Below are 14,807 nucleotides of genomic sequence, written 5' to 3'. Positions count from 1 at the left end.
AGGAAATGTGCAACAGCAATATATTCACAGAGAAGTAAACATAGAATAAATGCAAAGTAAAAAACAAAGTAATTTGGTGGAGCACAGAGGGACATGAATAACATTGGATTGGGAGGCAGGAAGACATAAATTCAAATACAGTCTCAGGAATTTACTAATTGTGTGACTCTGAGCATATCAGTTAACCTTTTTCTTCCTTAGTTTCCTCACTTTATTAGTGGGGAGAATAATGGCACCTGCTTTTCAGGGTAGTTGTGAGAAGATCAACCATGGTAATATTTGTAAAGTATTTTGCAAACCTTAAAGCAAATGTTACATATTAGTGGCCCAGTGGATTGAAAGCAAGGCCCAGAGATGGGAGGTCCTGGGTTTAGATCTGAACTTCCTAGTTATGTGAGCCTGGACAAGTCACTTAACCTCCATTGCCTAGCTCTTACCACTCTTCTGCCTTGGAACCAATATGTAGTATTGATTCTAAGATGGAAGGTAAGGATTTTGAAAAATAAATAAAAATTTAAATAAAAAATAAATTTTAATAAATTTTAAAAATAAGCAGAGATGAGGAGGCATTGCATTCCATGACAAAATATATAGAAATATAGAAAGACACAACAGCCAGGGATGGGCTTTAGTAAATGGAGAATAGAAAGTAAGCCATTTTAATAGTGAATAGTAATTTACAGTCAACCTGGGAAGATAGAGTAGAATCAGATTTAGAGGCAAATAGATGACATAGTGGATAGAGTTTTGAACCTGGAGTAAAGAAGACCTGAGTTCTTTACTTTACTTTAAACATTTACGTTATTTTACTTTTAAATACCTACTTTGCTATATAACCCTAAGCAAGTCACTTAAGTGCTACATATTTCAGTTTCCTCATCTAGAAATGGGGATAATTACAGCTTCTACTTCCCAAGGTTATTGTGAATATCAAACAAATGGTTTTTCAAACTTTAAAGTGCTCTATAAATGTGATTATTGCAACCATTATTTTTAAGGGTTTTAAAAACCAAAGAGAAGAATTCATATTTGATCCTAGGAGAAATAGGGAACTGTGTTTAAACTACAAACTTTTCTTTCCTTCTTCTCCTTCTCCTTCTCCCTTATCTTGTCTTAGAATTAATTAAATATTGGTTCCAAGGCAGAAAAGCAATAAGGGCCAAGAAATGGGAGCTACACAACTTGCCCAGGGATAACTAGGAAATATCCAAGACCAGATTTGAACATAGAACATCCTGTCTATAGGCCTGACTCTCAATCCAATGAGATGCCTACCTACCCCTTATTGAAGCTACTTGAACAGAACAGAGATAGATTTGTCCTTGATAAATTTCAATTTAGAGAGAGACAAGTGAATCTCAATCAGTCATATCACAAATTGATCAGTTCCAGAAAGAAAACATGAAATTGTCTATACTGATATTGAGCCAATATCATCCTATGCAGTGAAAGAGGGAAAAGACAGACAGGTAAGATCTTTTGCAGAAGTCAGATGCATGGCTTTGCAAACCAAGGTTGGCTCATGTATGGAACTAAGTAGGAGAGATTCTCCAGACTATTAGGAATGAATATAAGGACACTCATAGAATCAATTGGGGACTGTTCCTGTCTTTTTAAGAGTTGGGAGAGAGTACTTCCTGCCATGGAGTATCAGACTTTCTGTGGGAAGTCATTTGCCCTGATCCTGTGATTGTTCTATTAACCATCTTGTCTCTGAGACAGAGATCCTATACACCTGGATTTCTTCTGTTCCCATCAACCTAGTTCCTGTGTTCCAGTAGCCTAATAGATTTCATCTTTACTGAGAAGGAGCCACCAGAGCCTAGAGATGTGTCTGCCAGGAAGTGAAGCCGTAGCCATATTTGGCTGGACCCAAAGTCCAAAGTCAAAGATAGTGACTTCACTATCCCCTTCCAACTATCTATTCCAACTGAACTATAAACTTGTCCACTAACAATATTTTGGGGAACCAGTAGTCAGGAAGCTAGATAGGGTTTGGGAGATTTAGGCAGACGATGTAGAATAAGTAGCTGCAAGAACAGAAGATGGATCTCTGAGGATTCCTCAGATTGGAGGGAGGAAAAATAGAGAAACTATTATTTATGGAATCCTTTCTCTGGCCCTCCTTCCTTTCCCTGTGTTGAAATATTCAATAAACCCATATACCTTTTATAAAAAATCAACAGTAGTCAGATTGCAGTCAGGTGGTGAGGCCTACCAGACGGATCCATAGTCTGTTACAGACAGAGCAGAGTACTTTACCAGACCACAATCAGTCTAGGTCAAGTACTTAACTTATTTCAGCAGCCCTGAGAAAGGGGCAAGATAGTATTCATTAGAACAGTCACTTTAGAGGAGTAAAATGATTAATTTTTTTGAAAATCAAACATTCATTAAGTGTCTGCCGTATACAAGGGAATGAACGCGGTACTGAAAATACAAAGGCAAAAATTTATATGCTACTAGGGATTATTACAAGAACCTAGATGAGTTATAATTACAAAATTACTTGAGGGGGACATGAGAATCAGTGCTGTGAGGGGAGGACTATGGAAAGCATCACTATGAGATGAAATATAAGATGAGCTTCAGTTGAACAGACTGTGAGAAGCAGAAATGATGAGTAAATTTCAGGCACAGAATCAGAAAATGAAATGTTGAGTTTCGAGAACAGCGAAGTAGTTCATGTTAGTGGGGAACATCAAGGGCTAGAATGGGAGAAATATGAAATTTAAGCTATAGGTTGAATATGGTAGCCTTATGTTAGCCTTATGGTAGCCTTAAATTCCAGTCTTATGAGCTTATATTTTACAGGGAGTTACTCATTTTATTTTTTGAGCAAAGGAGAAAGTCAGTTTGTAAAAGGGAATTTAAACTCCCTTTGTTTTAACTTTTGTTGTTTGTAAATCAGGGACTTGGACTTCCCTGCCCCCTGTTTTAATTTAATTAATCAAGGACCTGGTGGTCTTTTTACCATTGAGATGTGCAGAGATAGACCAGCCCTCAGTGAAATGAAGTAGAAACTAACGAGATAGGAAATGACATGGGAAAAGGGCTTATAAAGGTGAGACCCCAGAGAGCTGAACCTTCATTCTACATTGATGATTCTACATGGGAGATTCTGTTTTAGAGATTCTGTGAGGCTCTTGCTAAAGGAGGGAATTCTGCATTGATGACTCTTGCTGAAAGTGATTCACTTGGTTTGAGGAGACCCTAGCCAGAGACATTGGCTTAAAAGTCTCTTTTCCTGTCTTTTGTGGGACACTCTCTTTGGTGAGACTCTCTTCAGTGAGACACTATTATGGGCTGATAATACTGTTGCTGAAGAGACTTCTATAACTCCTGCTTAGAGATTGGGATCTGAAGGAGTTGAGTTGGATTTTTTGGTTCGGCAATTATAGGGTATTTAGCTAAGCAGTCTTCTCTATCTCCTTCTTACACTTCCCTCTCTTTACTATCTCTACTTTGCTATAATAAAGCTACTAAAGCTACTAACAGACTTGTAGTTTATTTTTAATTATTATAAATTGCAACCACAACTTTTTATAACTCTTAATTTGTCCAAAATCAATTTTAACTCTTACAAGTTCTAAATGTTGGAAAAATTAATTTGGTAGTTTTGTGAAGGATGATTGGAAAGGTAAAAAAAAAGGAAGTTTAGAAGATTTGAAGATATAATTAGGACTATAATTAGCTCCTTTTAAAATTCATTGCATTTGAGATGTCAATGGGGCATTGAAATAGAGATCATCACTTTGGTTTGTAAGATTAAAAATTAATATCTAAGTACTCCAAGAGGGGTCAGCTGGGTGGCTCAGTGGATTGAGAGCCAGGCCTAGAGACAGGAGGTCCTAGGTTCAAATCTGGCCTCAGACAGTTCCCAGCTGTGTGACCCTGGGCAAGTCACTAAACCCCCATTGCCTAGCCTTTGCCACTTTTCTGCCTTGGAGCCAACACACAGCATTGACTCCAAGAAGGAAGGTAAGGGTTTTTCAAAAATAAATAAATACTCCAAGTATTATATTTTATAAAATTTATTAATAATTTGTGTACTAGTGGGTGAGCAGGAACCAAAGTTTTGACAGGTAACTGAGAGGGAGGGAATGGATAAAGAGAAACACAACTTCTCTCCCATGTAGAGCTGTCCCAGAGAAGTTGAAGTTAATCTATGCTCAGAGCTGAATGGTATGAGGAAATCCCTTTCAGTCTCTGGTTTCTGTTCTCCTTTGTCTGATTGTTATCTGTGATCCCCTTAGTACATAGAAGAAGATGTCTAGTTCTTCAGTAAGTTAAAAGATCTATTTATTAGTTAATAAATCTGGGATGGTAGATTAGGGAAGAGGGAAACAGGAGGTCCCTATTCTATTTTCCACCTAAACTTCCTTCAAAGGTTGAAACTCAGGTCTAGGGACCTAAGTCCTAGAAGGCCTTAGGATCTTTGTGGAGTCAAGTTGATGTAATTTCCTGAGACAGAGATACAGCTTTGAAGGAAAATCTTCAAGGTGGATAGTCTCTTGCGTTACCCAAAGGGAAAAAGTCTCTATCCACCACTTATAAAGAAATATGGTTAATCTGGGTCTCTTCAGATTAGCGAGGGATTTGTAGCTGGATAAAATCAGTGAGATTTTCTTCCTTTCTCCTCAGTTCAAAAGGACAAGAAGAATATATTCCCAATTGTTCACCTGCTTTTCTTAACTGGAGATTCCAGTCCCATCCCCACTTGGCAACCAAAGTTCTATTTCCTTCTTGCATGAGATTTCATTGTAAAATCCAGTCTTTGCAATATATTGTGTCTCTCTCTCATCCACACTTAAAACAAAAGGAAAATGATGGCCTCAGTAAGGAAAAGAAGCTTCCTAGAACTGCACACACAGGGGCTATGAGAGAACAGAGCATTGTCCAAAGGAGAGAGAGCCCAGGGCAGGGCTACACACACCTTTATCTATACAACATAAGCATGCAACTTGGGGATTGAAAGGAAAGGGATGCTGGGTAATGTAGTTCAAGGGTACAAAATTTCTATTTACACAGGGTCATTAATCAAAATTCATCCCAGAAATTCTTTGGTATTTGTCTTCAGAGTCTATTTATAAACCTGAACATAATTAAAAATAAAACATTCCTTTTTTTGAGCCCACAATTCAAGTAAGTAGAACTTCATATAGTCAATCTTCCTTCCAGTCCCATCACTCTTATTAGCTCTTTGCTTTGGAAAACACCATCAGAGGCAGGAAGGTAACAGAAGAGTCTTATGTTTATGTAATTCCTTGTTAAAAGACAGGCATGAATCCTCAACAGTTTCTCAGCTCTGCTGTTGTTGCCATGGCAATCTTTGAAGGAGCCTGACTTATCAGACCCTGTATACCAGGCTGTGGTAATGTGTATGTACTCTGTTTCCTTTTAAAGAACCTTATGATCCTGTCTAATATTTATATTTCCTCAAAATAAAAAGAAGAGGAAAAAAGCCTTGGCTTTCACTTTGCAAAGGAAGGAGAAATACTTGACCCCTCAGAAAGTGTCTAAGTTGTTTTCATTAGTCAGCTCTAAATTCTGACCTTGATTCCATGCCTATCACATAGGTGTTTCCTCATTGAACACAGGGCCATCTATGCTGATTCCAAAAAACAGGAGTGTGATATGGTTAGACCAATTCATTAGGATCATTAGTTAACTACCTGGAAGAATGAGACTAAAATTTTGGAAAACAATTAAGAAGATGTTACAAGTGTCCACATGATAAGTTATGAGTGACCAAGCTAGGGTGATAGTCATGGGAGTAGAGAGATGGGAAAAATAAAATAGAATAAGATTATAAGACTCAATAATAGATTTGTAGCCTGCGGTTGCAAACCTTGGTGACTGGGAGTTGGCGATATTTTTTTAACAGAAATAGAAAAGTTTAGAAGAGAAATGGTTTTAAGGCAAAAGGTAATTCCATTTTGAGGATATTAAGTTTAAGAAATCTATGGGAAATCTAATCCAACAGGCAGTTTGCAAGTCAGAACTAGAGGTCAGCAGGATAGTTTTGCCTATGCATACATATGTGTTTGTATATATACACATGCACCGTCTATGTTCTATATGTATGTATATAGCTATACTTGTGTACATATAGGCATACATGTATCTATGGGTATGTATCTCAATTGGGGATTCACCTACCTAGAAGTGGCAAATGAACCCTTAGTAGTTAATGAAATTATCAAGAGACAGTATAGAGAAAAGGGCACAGTACAGATCTCTGGGGAACAAAAAAAATAACATATACATACATATATATCCACATATACATACATAAATATATTTTTGAGGTGGAAAATAAATGGTCAGCTCAAAAAAGAAACTGAGAAGGAAGAATCAAACAGAAAGGAAGAGAACTAGAATAGAACAGTGTGGGAAGTGAACTTCTCCCCCCATTATGTCTCTTTGTTTTGATGTAATCAATCAGTGACCTAGAGGTCAATTACCATTGACATGTGCAGGCCCTTAGAGAAAGAAAGTTGAAACCAACAAGATGGTAAACTGATCCCACAGGCACTGCTCTCCTGGGTAGTGCTAGGCAAATTGAGGAACTATGATTGGTTCCTGAGATGTGACATGGGAGAGCTAGAGGGTAGAGAAAACTGCTTATAATCTGAAACACAGTGACTGCTCCCTTGCTCTCTCAGTCTTCTGGTTGGGGTTCAGAACCTGAAGGAGCCCCTGTCGATGGTGAGCTTCAATCCATAAAACAGGATATAGGGTAGTAAGCTAATCAACTCTTTACCTATTTCCTACATTTCCTTCTCATTACTATCACTACTTTGATGTAATAAAGCTACTAAAGCTACTAGAAGCCTCATAATTTAATTTTAATTATTACAATTATATCTTAAATTCCAAGGGAGGGGAAAGTACTATTCAAAAGGAAAGGGTGATAAACACTGTCAAAGGCTACTTAGCAAGTATCAAGAAGGATAAAGTCTGATAAAAACCCTCTGCTGAAGAAAGAGAATATAGGACTTAATACAAGTGGCTCTACTTAATACTATTCTCAGTCCCCAAAAAGATTCTATGTTAACCGGGCTGGAAGAAATATGTAAAATCTTAAAATTGGGTATCAATAAATAAATAATATTTTTAAAAGGACCTCTATGATTATAGTTCTTTTATTAGGTGGAATCTAAGATTTTTTTGCATGACCAATGTCTAATAGTACAAAATGATAACAGTTTAAATTTTAACTTGTTAGATAGATTAGATGTTAGATTCCAGTTGCTGATGATCAAGTGAAAAATACTTTGGGATTATTCTCTTCCAAATGAAGATTATAAATATCTTTTTTTAAACTGCCAGATATACATTTGTTTTCTTCCTTTTTAAAAAGGCTAGTAAAACTATTTATTTTTAGTGTTGGACAACATGCCAACTAACAGAACTTTCAAAAGCAATGATGCTCAGAATGGATGCTCTAAGAAAGGACTAGTTCCTTGATTAGAAAGTATAACTTTTTAATTTCAAACAGCAAAATAGCCATATTAAGGAAATGGTGACAAAGCTAACTCAATAGATAACAGTTCTGGCTGGCAGCGTGTTAGGCATTCCAACATCTTGGAGTGGTGGCAGTTATTTGTCTGGGTTTGGTAGTGAGTTTTGCCCTTGAGCTGATTCAGGTTTGGGCATCTTAGCTGAGCCCCTTTGGAGGTCAAGCTGATTCTTTCCTCCTTCACACTCAAAACCTTACTTTATAGATCTCCTAATCTTCCCATCCAGTATTAGCCTCTTCCTTTTTCCTTCTCCTTAATCTCCTCCACTATCAATTAAATCACCACAAAAAATTCCAGCTGACTTGGGTGTTTTATTATTTTAGATTTCCCCTGGCAACCACTAAAATTTAAACTTTTCAGTCTCAACCATAATTTTAACCTTTACAGTTTTGGCTGACCACGTCAGTTGTGACAAAATACCCTCAATCTACTTAACTTTCCTAAACATTTTTTTTCCACTGTGACTATCCCTTTTAATAGCTTATTTTGATCAGCTAAAAAGGAAAGTAAATTTGGATTTTTTTTTCTTTTCTCCTTCTCTCCTTAAATTAGATAGAACACTGCTGTTTTAAATCTTAGCAACAGGACTCTAAGGTCCTTACTGGGAGAGCTATTTTTAAATCTCCTTTCCCTTTGGGAACAACTGCCTAGATTAGGAGTGAGGAAAACCTGTAGAAAGTTTTGGCTTTGTCCTGCTCCCCATGTGTTTTGTGTAGTCACTAGAAAAATAATTTCTCTCTCTCTCTCTCTCTCTCTCTCTCTCTCTATATATATATATATATATATACATATATATATATATATATGTACACACACACATATATATATAAATGAATACTACATTATTCAACATTTATATGGCAGTTGAAGAATTAGGGATATTGAGGAATACAGCATACCTCCAATTTTTATATTAGGTAATATCATTTTTATACTGCATTTAGAGATGCTAAAATAAAAAAAAAATGAGTATAAAATACAAGAGAACATGCAAGCCCAATTAGACAATCTAAAGTGTTTCTTACAGAATCAATTGGCAAAGATCCACCCTACCAGAAACAGATCTGTTTCCAAACCTTTGAATGAAGAAATTTCCTTCCCTAAAATAGAGATGGAAAACACCTTCCCTATAGCTCAGCTAACAGACTTGTTCTCTCATGGTCTGTAAATCTTGGTTGAATTTAATCCCCAAAACCCTTCCCCTGCAATCCCAGTTTCTCATGTTCCTTCTCCTACACAAAACCAAATTGCAGCCCAAAGGAGATCTCATCCTTCTAAAGAAACTCGTCTTAGTTGAACTGACCTATAGGTACAAAATTCAACTAGAGGCCTGTTTCCTCTAAGAGCAGTACCTGAAATAGGATGGAATGGGGATGTGGTGACTTTAAGGTGCAATATACCATTTACTCCCCAAGAAATAAATGAATTTACACGAAATGTTCCCACATATGAACAAGATCCCTTTCTGGTCACGAAAAAGATGACAGACATATTTTTTTCAATATAATCCATCTTACAAAGATGTTGAAAACTTGCTACAGGCTTTTTTAACTGAATGTGAGAAAAATAAAATAATTGCTCATATCAATAAAACATGTCAACAAAACCCATGGGGACAATGCAGCACATTGGCCATCCCAAATGGGACTATAGTGACTCTGAGGATCTTTTACAACTATACCATTGTAGAGAGGCCATCCTAACGGCAATGAGAGAATGTGCAGACAGTACAGATAAGTGGATGGAATTTGAAAAAAATTAAGCAAAATAAGGAAGAGACACCCTCCAGATTCTTGGACAGAATAATCAAGTTTGGGGGTAGATACCTGGATTTTGACCTATCTAAAGAAAATAGTACAAGACAAGTTAGAAGGCTCTTTGTCAATAACACTTGCAAAGTGATTAGGGATTATTTTAGAACACATTGTCCAAGATGGCCAGAGATAAACCTTGAAGAATTACAGAAAACAACTATATATGTTTCAAAGGGAAACAAAGAAAAGGAGGAAGAAAATAATGATGTCACAGAGGAAATAAGAAAGAATTGAGATGTTTCAAACATAAGATGGCTAAAATGGAAAGTGGGCATGATACTCAACAAATAACACTTGCCCCTCTCCAAGAATCTAATTATCAATCCATTACATGCCTTTTCTGTGGGAAGAGAGGCCATGTAATGATGGTCTGTAGGAGCTGTCTACAGGAAAAAAGGAATAATAACAGATTTAGAAATAATAACTATAGACATGACTATAATAATGATCATAGAAATCACAATTTTAGAACTGATAGAAATAACTATAATGACTATAAAAATAAAAATTTTAGAAATCAAAATTATAGAAATGGAAATTGAGAAAATGACAGTGCTCAAAATGAGACAAAAGAACATACACAACAAGATACCAATCAATATATAAAAAATGGAGCTCATCCTAAAAATACTCAGGGTGCTACTGCCCCTCCACATGAGGCAGAAGGTGGTTCTTCTTAGACTCTATTGATTTTGTTAATATTCATTAACCCTTTTCAGTTTTGTCTCCCCTCCAAATAGTAGGAAAGAATGAACAAAGAACTTAAAACTATAATTGGAAAATTATTCACTGAGACCCATTTAAAATGGTCTGAAATTCTTCCTCTGGTCCTATTTTATCTTAGAAGCAGGCCTAGAGGAGACCTACACATCTCACCATTTAAGATGCTTTTTGGACATTCACCTATTCAGGCTAAGCCTTTTTCCCAAGCATATATATCACTATTAGGAGGAGATACTACTATTGATTCCTATATACAGGAATTACAGCACAAACTGCATGAACTCCATGAATCCAGAGCTACAGCCGGACCACTGGACTTTTCACTTCACAACCTGAACCCAGGAGACAAGGTATATAATAAAAACTTCCAGCATACTGGAGCAACTCAAAATATTGTTAACTAGTCCAACATCTATAAAGATTGGAGAGAAGGACTTTTGGATTCATTGTTCACATGTAAAGAGAGCATCTTCTCTTGAGACTGATTGACTGTATCCTATCACATGCATTGGAGATAATAATACGTTGACAAGTAGATTCTGTTTTTTCGAGAACACATTGAATTCCTGATTTTTTTTCTTTTCCCCCTTATTTTTATTATTGCTTTTCTTTTCTTTTGATTAGAATATTTGATTTTTCCCTTTTTTCTTATTTTTTGTACTAAAGGTATATACAATTAATATTATTTTTCTTCAGTAATATAAGTTATATATATATATATATATGTATATATATATACTTGCTATAATATTAATGCATACCCAAAAGCTTTAAACTGTGGGAACCTGACATTTATTGATAAAATGTTATGGGACTGTGATTAATGTTTGTGTTTGATTCTAGGAAATGGGATAAAAACAAGGAGCACAGACTTAACCTGAATAGTGCCAAAAAGAACACATAGGAAAAACTAGTGTGGAGACTCGAGGTTGAGACACTTGACATGTGTTGTCATAGGATTTCCTACACCCATTGTGAAATAGTCAGACAAGTACCAAAGTTTAACTATCATCCTGGCTCCCCATATCCCTGAGAATGGCAAAAATAAGACCAGTTAATGACACTTCCCTATCAAAATAAAATTCTAGTGCTTTTTCTTTCTTATAGTATGGCAACTTCCTGTAGTCTTGGCTGAAAATGGGTAAGTGAAATATTGCTGCATTCTGTCTTACAGATTTGTGGGATAGAAATTACTTTAAATTGGACCTATACAAGGGTCTATTATGAATTTATTCTTGCTTACTCAACATTTTATATATATAGATTTTGGTATTTTTATTCTGATTTTGAAATTTTTTCTTTCTACCAAAAGTTTAACTTTCTTCCATTTTTTTCTTTATATTTTTGGGGATTTTTTGCTTTTCTCCTCTTTTCATAATTAACTCTTACACCCCTATAACTCAACCATGCATCCTGAGCTGAACTGGATGTTTCTTAACACCCACTTCAGGGGTAGCGGTTTATATTTTAATAAAAATCCAAGATTTTGAAATTTTGTTTGAGAAAGATCTTCAAGGAAAGAAGCTTGCTAACTCCTAAATCCAGAGAATGAACTGTTGCAGAAAGATGCCAGAAAACCTACACTACATCAAGAAGATCCAGAATGAACTTTTGGTGTGGTTAATTGAACTGAAGTTTGATTGAAAATTTATTTGAATGTATATTCCTATGCCAAAAGAGAACTGCCCCCTAATTGGCTTTTGTCAATGTGCCCAGCAAACATTGGTTTTGCTGTCTGTCTTTTATTTCCCTCTTCTCTCTAACTATTGTAATTTCCTCTTAGAAGGTGAAATTATGTATGCACCTGCAGTTAGAAAATTTAAAGGTGCAGAATGATTATGTTTAGTGATTAATTAGGGAGACTAGTCTCCCAATCATCATCAGGGGTATTGTGAACTTTAGATTACTCCACCCTACTCAGTCTAACAAAATCAGGAATGTCTACACCAATACTTAAAGATTAAGTATATAGGAGGATGACCTATGATAGACATGTGCTAGCAAATGGCAAATCAGAAACAGCTGTACTAAGTCAAGCTTAAGCTACCATTGGTACTTATGAAAATAAAAAAAGAAATATAGAGAGAAAGAGACAGTCAATGCCAAAAAATTGTTTAGAAATTCTCTAAAATTTTATAAATTTCCCAAAATTTCAAAATTATAAAATGATTATACATCCTATAGGAATCCTCACCCCTCAGGACCCATGAATGTTTGTCAGTCACCTGACAGGTCAGACATTGAAAAAGTCAATATCATCCAGTATATCCCAGGCCATCCACAGATGTCTTGACTTTTGTCTTGCCGCTGAACTTCATTGACTTGAAGAGGGAGTAAGACTGATGACTTTGTGCAACTTTCCACAACTTTGCTTCACATAAATCCAATTTATGAGGAATTAAAACATCACTCTGTGATGTCATTGGTCCCCTTGAAACAAAGGATGAACAATACATTCATTTACATTATTGTGTCTTCTTGGTTCTAATTTTCACACTCAGCATCATTTCATATATTTTATCATATTTCTATTGTAAGGTTTAGAAATTGAGAGGTTTTTATAAAAAATTGGACTGGATTATTCAAGAGTAGGGTTGCCAAGAATTTAGTCAAATTCCAAAGAAATTTGTTTTAACAATGTATTTATAAAATATAGAAAGAATGAAAGTAAGAAAATCAAAGAGAGGATAGGGTAAGATATCTAGCCTACTCACTAAGTATTTTGTTCCAGCCCCTGGCTCAGCCCAGGCAGGGCTAATTATCCCTTAGCCAGAGAGGCCTCAGCCCCTGTAACCAAGGACTAGAGATGCAGGGAGCCTTTCTCAAGAGGGTAGGTCTCTCCTGAGGCCTGTCCCTTCAGAAAATCCAGGAAAGGAGTCAGCCTTTTTCACTCAACACATGTTGATCCAAAAAGAAGCAGTCTGAGATGTCAAGCCAATGCTCCTCCAAAATCAAGCTGAAGACAAAAGAATGAAAAGCACTCTCAGGAAAAGATTGGCATTTTAGAAGATCATTCTTTTTCATCACTTCCTGTGACTTTCTTCCACTTTACATGTACCAATTACAGCTAAAGCTTTCCTTATGACTGCAGGGGGGCAGTCAGTTGATTCTGATTCATCACTCACTATCACACACTTAGGTCACAGACCTCCCCCACTCAAGTGTGAGTGGAGTGTATACACTTCTGGTGATTAAATCTAAAAATGGGCAAGGGAGAGTTAACTTAATCTTCACAATTAGGGGAGAGTTAATTCAATCTTCACAACCAGGGGAGAGTTAATTTCATTTTCACAATCAGAGGAGATTTAATTTAATCTTCACATTATGAATTCATAATATTTAATTTTCATAGCACAATATTCCATTGCAATCCTATACTGCAAAGTATTCAGCCATTCTCTGACCCTTGGACACCCACTTCATTCCTAGTTTTTCACTATGTTGTGGGGTAAAATTATTGGTGGGAGTTTGATAAAAGTTACGGAGATCAGTTTGGTAAATTCACTGAAATTTATTTATTCACAGGAGAGGTTAGGATAGGAAGTAGAAGGTAGGAAATAAGTATATCTTATAACTATGCCTAAATCCAAACCCTATGCTAAATTTCTAAGAAACACTAAATCTAACTGCCTTCTTGGGCAGGATCTTCTTACCTGACAAAGCAGATCTAACTAAAACTATTCTATCTAAAAGTATATTCTCTATCAACTTAACTAATAAAATAAGCCTTTATCTTCTCCAATCTCCTCATACCAGTATCTGAAACCAAACTGTCAGAAGTCAACTATCAGATCCTCTTGACAGAGAGGGACCAACACAGAACACCAGAACTCCTATTCTCTCAGAAACCAGAGAAAATGGAGTCGTTTTGGCTTAACTGACTCTTTGAAGTGGGTCTCTTAAAGAGACAGAGGGCTAACATGTCCATCACTGTCTCATAAAGACACAGAGGAAGAGTTTGTAAAATTCTTGACCTGTCTCTTACTGCTTCCCAAAGATACAGAGGGAAATTAAGAAAACTCACTTCAATAACTACTAGAAAAAGTGTTGGTACAAAAGATCAAGGATATCAAGGGAAATCATGAAAAAAATGCAAAGGAAGGAGGACTTGCAGTCCCAGATCTCAAACTATGCTATAAAGAAGTGGTCATCAAAACAATTTGGTACTAAGAGACAGAAAAGAGGATCAGTGGAATAGACTTGGGGTAAATGACCTCAGCAAGACAGTCTATGATAAGCCCAACTTCCAGTTAGGCCGAGATCTGATCTTTGACCTCACTTCTGGTCTGAGGAGCAGGGAGTAGTGGAATGCAGTGGGGGATGTGTCTCTGGGGACCCTGTGATATCCATTACCAGCAACCACAAAACCTCAGCAACTATCATCCAATCTACTGTTCTGGGGCATCATGGATTTCTAATTGACCATAATTAATGACATAAGTGAGGGGGAGGCTAAGAGAGGTGAGGGCCTATGCTATGTGTGCTGCTTGGAGAATCAAGAGGAGTGCCACTATGAACAGGAAATGTGGAGTGCCTAGAACCAATTACAAAAAACTTTTAGCACCTTAAAAATATAGCAATACCTTTGCTCACAATTTTTGCCTCTACATACTTTTGTGAGACCTTATTCTCAGAGTTAAATAATATCAAAACCAACAAAAGAAACAGATTGACAGATGAAGTGAGTAGTGCTTGCTTGGGCTTGAAGTGTACAAAATGCCAACCTTCAATTGAAGATTTAGCC

Source organism: Monodelphis domestica, chromosome 1, assembly GCF_027887165.1.
Source record: "Monodelphis domestica isolate mMonDom1 chromosome 1, mMonDom1.pri, whole genome shotgun sequence".
Classification (NCBI taxonomy): Eukaryota; Metazoa; Chordata; class Mammalia; order Didelphimorphia; family Didelphidae; genus Monodelphis; species Monodelphis domestica.
The sequence above is the reverse complement of the archived record's forward strand: the minus strand, read 5'-3'. Positions refer to the sequence as shown.